The 8,684-nt window shown below is 35.6% G+C and overlaps 1 pseudogene; it reads left to right on the top strand.

Annotated features, from left to right (window-relative positions):
• Positions 1-4,257: 4,257 nt before the first annotated feature.
• Positions 4,258-4,832, top strand: LOC141372889 (high mobility group protein B1 pseudogene; annotated as a pseudogene).
• The last annotated feature ends 3,852 nt before the right edge of the window (positions 4,833-8,684 follow it).

The following is an 8,684-nucleotide window of genomic DNA, read 5'->3' as shown; positions in this document are numbered from 1 at the left end:
CATGGAAACAAATGAAAATGAAAACACAACTGTTCAAAACCTTTGGGGTTCAGCAAAGGTTCCTAAGAGGGAAGTATATAACAATACAAGCCTTTCTCAAGAAACAAGAAAGATCTCAAATATACACAACCTAACCTTACACCTAAAGGAGCTGGAGAAAGAACAAATAAATCCTAAACCCAGCAAGAGAAGAGAATTAATAAATATTAGAGTAGAAAGCAATGAAATAGAAACAAAAGAACAGTAGAACAGAAAACAAAACTAGGAGCTTGTTCTTTGAAAGAATAAATAAGATCAATATACCCCTGGTTAGACTTATCAAAAAGAAAAGAGAAAAGACCGAAATAAATAAAATCATGAATGAAAGAGGAGAGATCACAACCAACACCAAAGAAATACAAACAATTATAAGAACATATTATCAGCAATTACATGCCAACAAATTAGGCAATCTGGAAGAAATGGATGCATTCCTAGAAACATGTAAACTACCAAAACTGAAACAGGAAGAAATAGAAAACCTGAACAGACCCATAACCAGTAAGGAAATTGAAGCAGTAATCAAAAAATCTCCCAACAAACAAGAGTCCAGGGCAGGATGACTTCCCAGGGGAATTCTCCCAAACATTTAAAGAAGAACTAATACTTATTCTTCTGAAACTGTTTCAAAAAATAGCAATGGAAGGAAAACTTCCAAACTCTTTCTATGAGGCCAGCATTACCTTGATCCTAAAACCAGACAAAGACCCAACCAAAAAGGAGAATATCCCTGATGAACATGGATGCAAAAATTCTCACCAAAATACTAGCCAACAGGATCCAACAGCACATTAAAAGGATTATTCAGCCATGACCAAGTGGGATTTTATTCCTGGACTGTAAGGGTGTTTCAACATCTGCAAATCAATCGATGTGATACACCACATTAATAAAAGAAAGGACAAGAACCATATGATCCTCTCAAAAGATGCAGAAAAAGCAGCTGACAAAGTACAGCATCCTTTTTTGATTAAAACTCTTCACAGTGTAGGGATAGAGGGAACATACCTCAGTATCATAAAAGCCATCTGTGAAAAGCCCACAGTGAATATCATTCTCAATGGGGAAAAACTGAGAGCTTTTTCCCTAAGGTCAGGAACATGACAGGGATGTCCACTCTCACCACTGTTGTTCAACATAGTACTAGAAGTCCTAGCCTCAGCAATCAGACAACAAAAAGAAATAAAAAGCATCCAAATTGGCAAAGACTAAGTCAAACTCACTCTTCACAGATGACATGATACTCTATGTGGAAAACCCAAAGACTCCACCCCAAAACTGCTAGAACTCATACAGGAATTCAGAAAAGTGGCAGGATATAAAATCAATGCACAGAAATCAGTTGCATTTCTATACACTAACAATGAGACAAAGGAAAGAGAAATTAAAGAGTCAATCCCACTTACAATTGCCCCCAAAACCATAAGATACCTAGGAATAAACCTAACCAAAGAGGCAAAGCATCTGTACTTAGAAAACTATAGAACACTCATGAAAGAAATTGAGGAAGACATGAAGAAATGGAAAAACGTTCCATGCTCATGGATTGGAAGAACAAATATTGTTAAAATATCTATGCTACCTAGAGCAATCTATATATTCACTGCAATACCTATCAAAATACCATCAACTTTTTTCACAGAGCTGAACAAACAATCCTAAAATTTGTATGGAACCAGAAAAGACTCCAAATAGACAAAGGAAAGTTGAAAAAGAAAACCAAAGCTGGTAGCATCACAATTCCAGACTTGAAGCTCTATTACAAAGCTGTAATCATCAAGACAGTATGGTACTGGCATAAAAACAGATGCATAGATCAATGGCACAGAACAGAGAACCCAGAAATGGACCCTCAATTCAATTCAATTGGTCAACTAATCTTCAACAAAGCAGGAAAGAATATCCAATGGAAAAAAGACATTCTCTTCAACAAATGGTGTTGGGAAAATTGGACAGCCACATGCAGAAGAATGAAACTGGACCATTTTCTTACACCATACACAAAAATAGACTCAAAATGGTCGAAAGACCTCAATGTGAGACAGGAGTCCATCACAATCCTAGAGGAGAAAACAAGTAGTAACCTCGTCGATCTCAGCCACAGCAACTTCTTGCTTGACATGTCTCCAAAGGCAAGGGAAACAAAGGCAAAAATGAAGTATTGGGACTTCATCAAGATAAAAATCTTTTGCACAGCAAAGGAAACAGTCAACCAAACCAAGACAACCGACAGAATGGGAGAAGATATTTGCAAATGACATATCAGATAAAGGGCTAGGATCCAAAATTTATAAAGAACTTATCAAACTCAACACCCAAAGAACAAATAATCCAATCAAAAACTGGGCAGAAGACATGAACAGACATTTCTCCACAGAAGACATCTACATGGCCAACATGAAAAAGTGCTCATCATCAGGGAAATACAAATCGAAACTACAACGAGATACCACCTCTTACCAGTCAGAATGGCTAAAATGAACAAGTCAGAAAACAAGAGATGTTGGCTGGAGAGCATGCAGAGAAAGGGGAACCCTCTTACACTGCTGGTAGGAATGCAAGCTGATGCAGCCATTCTGGAAAATAGTGTAGAGGTTCCTTGGGGAGTTAAAAATAGAGCTACCCTATTACCCAGCAATTACACCACTGGGTATTTACCCCAAAGATACAAATGTAGTGAACTGAAGGGGCACCTGTTTATAGCTGCAATGTCCACAGTAGCCATACTGTGGAAGGTGCACAGATATCTGTTGACAGATGAATGGATAAAGAAGATGTGGTATTTATATACAATGGAATACTACTTGGCCATTAAAAACAAAAAAAGGAAAGCTTGCCATTTGCAATAATGTGGATGGAACTAGAGGATATTATGCTAAGTGAAATAAGTCAATAAGAGAAAGACAATTATCATATGATCTCAATCATATGTGGAATTTAAGAAACAAAATAGAGGATCATATAGGAAGGGAGGGAAAAAGGGGAGGAAGACTAGGAAGATATGCAGTGGGTCAAAACAAAGAATAGGTAAACACCTTAACATTTTTACTATTGCCTTCATTTAAATAAATATGTTAGTTTTAACTATGAAGTATTTCAAACATATAGAAGAGTACAGATAATAATATAGTCGACCATTGAAATTTGGTGAAGAGTACCAACCCCTGCACAGTCAAAAATCCACGTATAACTTTTGACTCCCCCAAAACTTAACTACTTTAACCTACTCTTGACCAGAAGCCTTACTGATAACATAAATAGTTGATTAACACATATTTTGCATGTTATATGTTTTATACACTGTATTCTTACAATAAAGGAAGCTAGAGAAAAAAATGTTATTAAGAAAATCGAAAGGAAGAGACAATACACACAGTGCTATACTATATTTATTGAAAAAAATCTGCATAAAGGTGGACCCACACAATTCAAACTTGTGCTGTTCAAGGGTATAACAAAATACAAAACCCTTCCCCCCAATTTAACAAATGTTTATTTGGCAATATTTGAATTTTTTTTTAATTTATTTGACAGAGAGAGAGCTCAAGCATAAGCAGGGGGAGTGGCAGAGGGAGAGGGAGAAGCAGGCACCCCACCAAGCAGGGAGCCCAATGCAGGGCTCGATCCCAGGACCATCAGGATCATGAACTGAGCCAAAGGGATGCTTAACCAACTGAGCCACCCAGGCATGCTGATATTTGGCAATATTTGCCTCAGATATTTACAAAATAAAATGTAGGAGATACAAATAAGGTGTTAGAGATACCATTCCTTACCTCACTAGGAGAATCACAGATGCTAATATGTACCCTTCCAGTCCATTTTTTAACTCTTAGTGTTTACTAAATTCTGTTTAATTTATTCATTTCCTTATTCTTGAACAATTATGTTGCTTCCAATTTTTGCTAATACAACAAGGCTGCACTGACAGTTTTGAGAATGCCTTTTCATTTCAGAGTTCAATCACAATATGTAACTTAGAAGTAGAATTGCTATTTGTAGTGTATACACATTTTCTTTCTTTTTTATTATTATGTTATCTGAGTCATGTGTATACACATTTTCAAGTCCATAGACCTTATTAAAGTACTCTCCAAAGTAGATGGGCCCAGACACAGCCATTGCAGTACACTGAGCTCTATAGAGATAGCACCAGCGCAAGTGAGACCCAGACAGGCACTGGGTGACTCTGTGCTTCACTGAGGAAAATAATTAAACATGGGCAGAGGAGATCTGAAGAAGCCAAGAGGCAAAATGTCATCATGTGCAAATTTGCTGAGAGGAGAACAAGAAGCAGCACCTAGATGCTTTAGTCAACTTCTCAGAGTTTTCTATTAAGTGCTCAGAGAGGTGGAAGACCATGTCTGCTAAAGAGAAAGGAAAATTTGAAGACATGGCAAAGGTGGACAAGGAGAGAAAGAGAAAGAGAAAACTTATATCCCCTCTAGAGGGAAAACAAAAAAGTTGTTCAAGGATCCCAGTGCACTGGAGGCCCTCTTCGGCCTTTTTCTTGTTTTGTGCTGAATATCACCCAAAAATCAGAGAACATCCTGACCTATCCATTGGTGACATTGCAAAGAAACTGGGAGAGATGTGGAATAACACTGCTGCAGATGGTAAGCAGCCTTATGAAAAGAAGGCTGCCAAGCTGAAGGAAAAATATGCAAAGGATATCGTTGCATATCGAGCTAAAGTAAAGTCTGATGTGGCAAAAAAGAGAGTTGTCAAGGCTGAAAAAAAGCAAGAAAAAGAAGGAAGAGGAGGAAGACAAGGAAGATGAAGATGATGAATAAGTTGGTTCTAGCAGTTTTTTTCTTCTCTATAAAGCATTTAACTCCCTTACACAACTCACTCATTTTAAAGAAAAAAATTGAAATGTCAAAACAAAATGAAACAAAGTAGCTGCACCAATGTTCCTAAGACCAGCAGTTTTTGAAAGTTCTTATGTTCTCATATTACTGCCAAAATATCATATGATCAGAGTTTTTAAGTTTTAGCAATCTACTTTTTATGAAATGTTGTCCCATTTCAAGTTTCATCACCTCTAATGATCAGCGAGAATTTGTACCTTTTTATATATTTAATGGTCTTAAAATTTCCTTCTGTTGCCTTTCGGCCGGAACCACCATCTTCCAGTAATTTGCCAAAATGACGAACACAAAGGGAAAGAGGAGAGGTACCCGCTATATGTTCTCTAGACCTTTTAGAAAACATGGAGTTGTTCCTTTGGCCACATACATGTGAATCTATAAGAAAGGTGATATTGTGGACATAAAGGGAATGGGCACTGTTCAAAAAGGAATGCCCCACAAATGTTACCATGGCAAAACTGGAAGAGCCTACAATGTTACTCAGCACGCTGTTGGCATTGTTGTAAACAAACAAGTTAAGGGCAAGATTCTTGCCAAGAGAATTAATGTACGCATTGAGCATATTAAACAGTCAAAGAGCCGAGACAGCTTCCTGAAGCGTGCGAAGGAAAATGATCAGAAAAAGAAGGAAGCCAAAGAGAAAGGTACTTGGGTTCACCTGAAGGGCCAGCCTACCCCACCCAGAGAAGCACACTTTGTGAGAACTAATGGAAAGGACCCTGAACTGCTGGAACCCATTCCCTATGAATTCATGGCATGATAAATGTAAAGAAAATAAAAGACCTCAAGACTGTTAAAAAAAAAAAATTCTGTTAATTGACTCTCCATATCCTTTGTTACTCTCTACAGAAATATTTCCCTTTTATTGCTTTTAGGGTTTTATTTAATATATATTTTGCTTATTAATCCTTTACTGGTTGCTTGGATTACAAATATTTTCACCCAGTAAGGGGCTTACCTTTTTTATTTTATGGCCTTTTTTGTACAGATCTTTTTTATTTTAAATAGCTAAAGTTATCAATCTTTTTAAGCTTTGTGCTTCTCGAGTCTTGTGTAAGAGTTATTTATCTAACTTCCAACATCACAGTTATTTTTGTTACTTTTTTACATTTTTCAATTTGTCTTTGTTTTTAATACATTTAGGATTTATTTTTGTGTATGGTGGGAGGTAGTCTTACAAATTTATTTTTCCTATATGATTAGCCAATTGTCTCACCATCATCTATTACTTTATCTTTCACCATTGACATCTACATGTTAATTTTTCATATACACACATGGCTGTTTCTAGGCTCCCTGTTCTGTTTACACTGATATATTTGTGTATCCTTCTCCAGTACAACACATTTTAATGACTGTATCTTTATAACAACTCTTAATAAATGATAGAGTAATTTCATTCTCTTTAATCTTCTTCCAATATTTTCTTTTAGTTATTCTTGGACCTTTAATTCATCCATAGAAATGTTTGAAACAGCTTTGCAAGTTCTAATAAGATTTAAGATTTAGGTTGAACTAGCTTTGCTTTACTAGATTATTTTGGGGAGAATCAAAATTTTAAAATATTGAGAGTTCCTGTCCAAAAACATGGTATTATTCTCTATTTATTTGGATCTTCATATATATTCCTCAATTATATTTTATTAATTTTTCTACAAAAGTCATATGTATATTATGTTAAATTTAATCTCACATATTTATAGTTTTGTGGCTAAGAGAATAGAGTATTTTATTATTTATTTATTTACTTACTTACTTTTAAGTAGGCTCCAAGCCCAGCATAGAGCCCAGTGCAGGGCTTGAACTTCAACCCTGAGATCAAGACCTGAGCTGAAATCAAGAGTCAGATGCTTAACTGACTGAACCACTCAGGCACCACATAGGTTGTTTTAAAATTACATTTCTAAACGAGTGCTTATAAACAGTTTTGTAGACAATATCCTTGATGAACTCTCTGATTACTTCTACTAATTTGTAAGTAGAATCTCTTGAATTTCTTATGTATATAATCACATCATCTGTGACACTGGCAATTTGGTTTCTTATTTTTCCTTTCCCCATACCTCTTATTTATTTTCCATGTCATATTGAGCTAGCTAGGACCTCCAGTACAATGCTAAATACAAGTGCTGAGAGCAGGCATCCTAAATTATTTCTGACTTTAAGAGAATGCTTCTAACTCATTCACCATTAAGTGTGAACTTCACATTAACTTTTACATAGACATCCATTTTTTATTCAGTTTTTTAAGATTTATTAACCTGAGATGAGCATATTTTTTCTCTGTTGATATATTAATGTGGTAAATTACATTAGATTTTATAAAGTTAAAACATCTCTGTAATCCTAGAATAAACCTTACTGGTATTTATTGAATTCTGAAAAGTTTTCAGTTGGTCTCTATTCAAATATTGTCTCTTTTCCCATTCTTTCTATTTTCTTTCTGGAAATATATGAAATATATTTATAGATGATAAATTTATAGCTATATAGATATATATGTAGATGACATAGAAAGAAAAATAAAGAGAATTCCTATTAGATGTATATTGGATCACATAATTTGATTGCAGCTATTCTTTTGTACTTTCTTTTTAATATTTCATTTCCTATCTCTTTGCTACATCCTAGACAATTTCTTCAGGGCTATCTTTAAAGTCTTTTTTTTTCTTTTTTTTCTCTCTCTTCTTTTATTATCTCTTAATCAGAACCTAACCAGATATTTGATCCACCCACTTAAGTCTTAATTAATGACTACATTTTGTAATTTCTAAACATTTAATTTTTTTAATCTGCATCTAATATTCTTTTTTCATAGAGCCCTACTATTTCTTTATGGTTTTTTTACTTCCTTTAATACTTTATTCATTTTAATCACTTTCAGATTATTTATTTCTCTCATATTCTTGGGATGCTTATTTTTCTCTGTTAATATATTACTCAGGGTCTACTCTGGAGACAGAAATCATATCAGTAATTTGAATAGAGATGATTTAATATAAATAATTATTAATTAGTAAAGGCAGTTAACAGCAAACCAGGATAAAAGAAGACTCTAAAGAATACACAAATAGCAAAAATAGAGAAGAGCTATTACCTCTAGAGTTGAGGTAGGTACCTAAGGAAGAAGCAGCTTTGGGAAAGGACCCCAACCACCCCTACCCCTACCCCATCAAAGCTGAGATTCACACCTGGCCTTGGAGAGGGTGTAATTAGAGCCTATTGGGTGGCAGGGATTTCTGGGATCACATTGATCAGAGCTCTTTCACAGGAAAGATGCCAGATGTCCACTGAGATGCCAGCAACATTTGCTGGGATACCATAGGCCAGAGCTGGTCTAATAGAAGCTGCCTGCTAGGGTATGGGCAGGTCTCAGATGGTATGTAGAAAACTGCACATTGGGGTGCAAAAGAAACTCAATGGAGGGTTAACTCTACTGGGTCTTCCACATACCATTGATAGCTGGGCCTTAGGAGGAAAAAAAAAAAAAAAGAGTCCAAAACTGGGAAGAAAAGCCTGATCCTCCACTATGCCTTGCAGGACCCCTCCAGCATTGTATCAGCTGAAAAAGAGTCCAGTTCCATTATCAAAAATCAAGACAAGAGGTAGATTTGGGTCTGAGAATCAATAAGTTCACAACTAGCTGTCTTAGTCAAGTTCATTAACTCCTAATTTAATATAAGCCCCATAACAGTTCTATGAAAACAATATCCACATTGTACAGGAAAGAAAACTGAGGTTTACAGAAGTGAGGTAATTGTCTACAGCCATCCA

The sequence above is a fragment of the Callorhinus ursinus genome, unplaced genomic scaffold (genome assembly GCF_003265705.2).
Source record: "Callorhinus ursinus isolate GAN/ISIS: 27379988/994484 unplaced genomic scaffold, GSC_fseal_2.0 scaffold6, whole genome shotgun sequence".
NCBI classification, from domain to species: Eukaryota; Metazoa; Chordata; class Mammalia; order Carnivora; family Otariidae; genus Callorhinus; species Callorhinus ursinus.
This window is presented reverse-complemented; position numbering and strand designations above follow the sequence as displayed.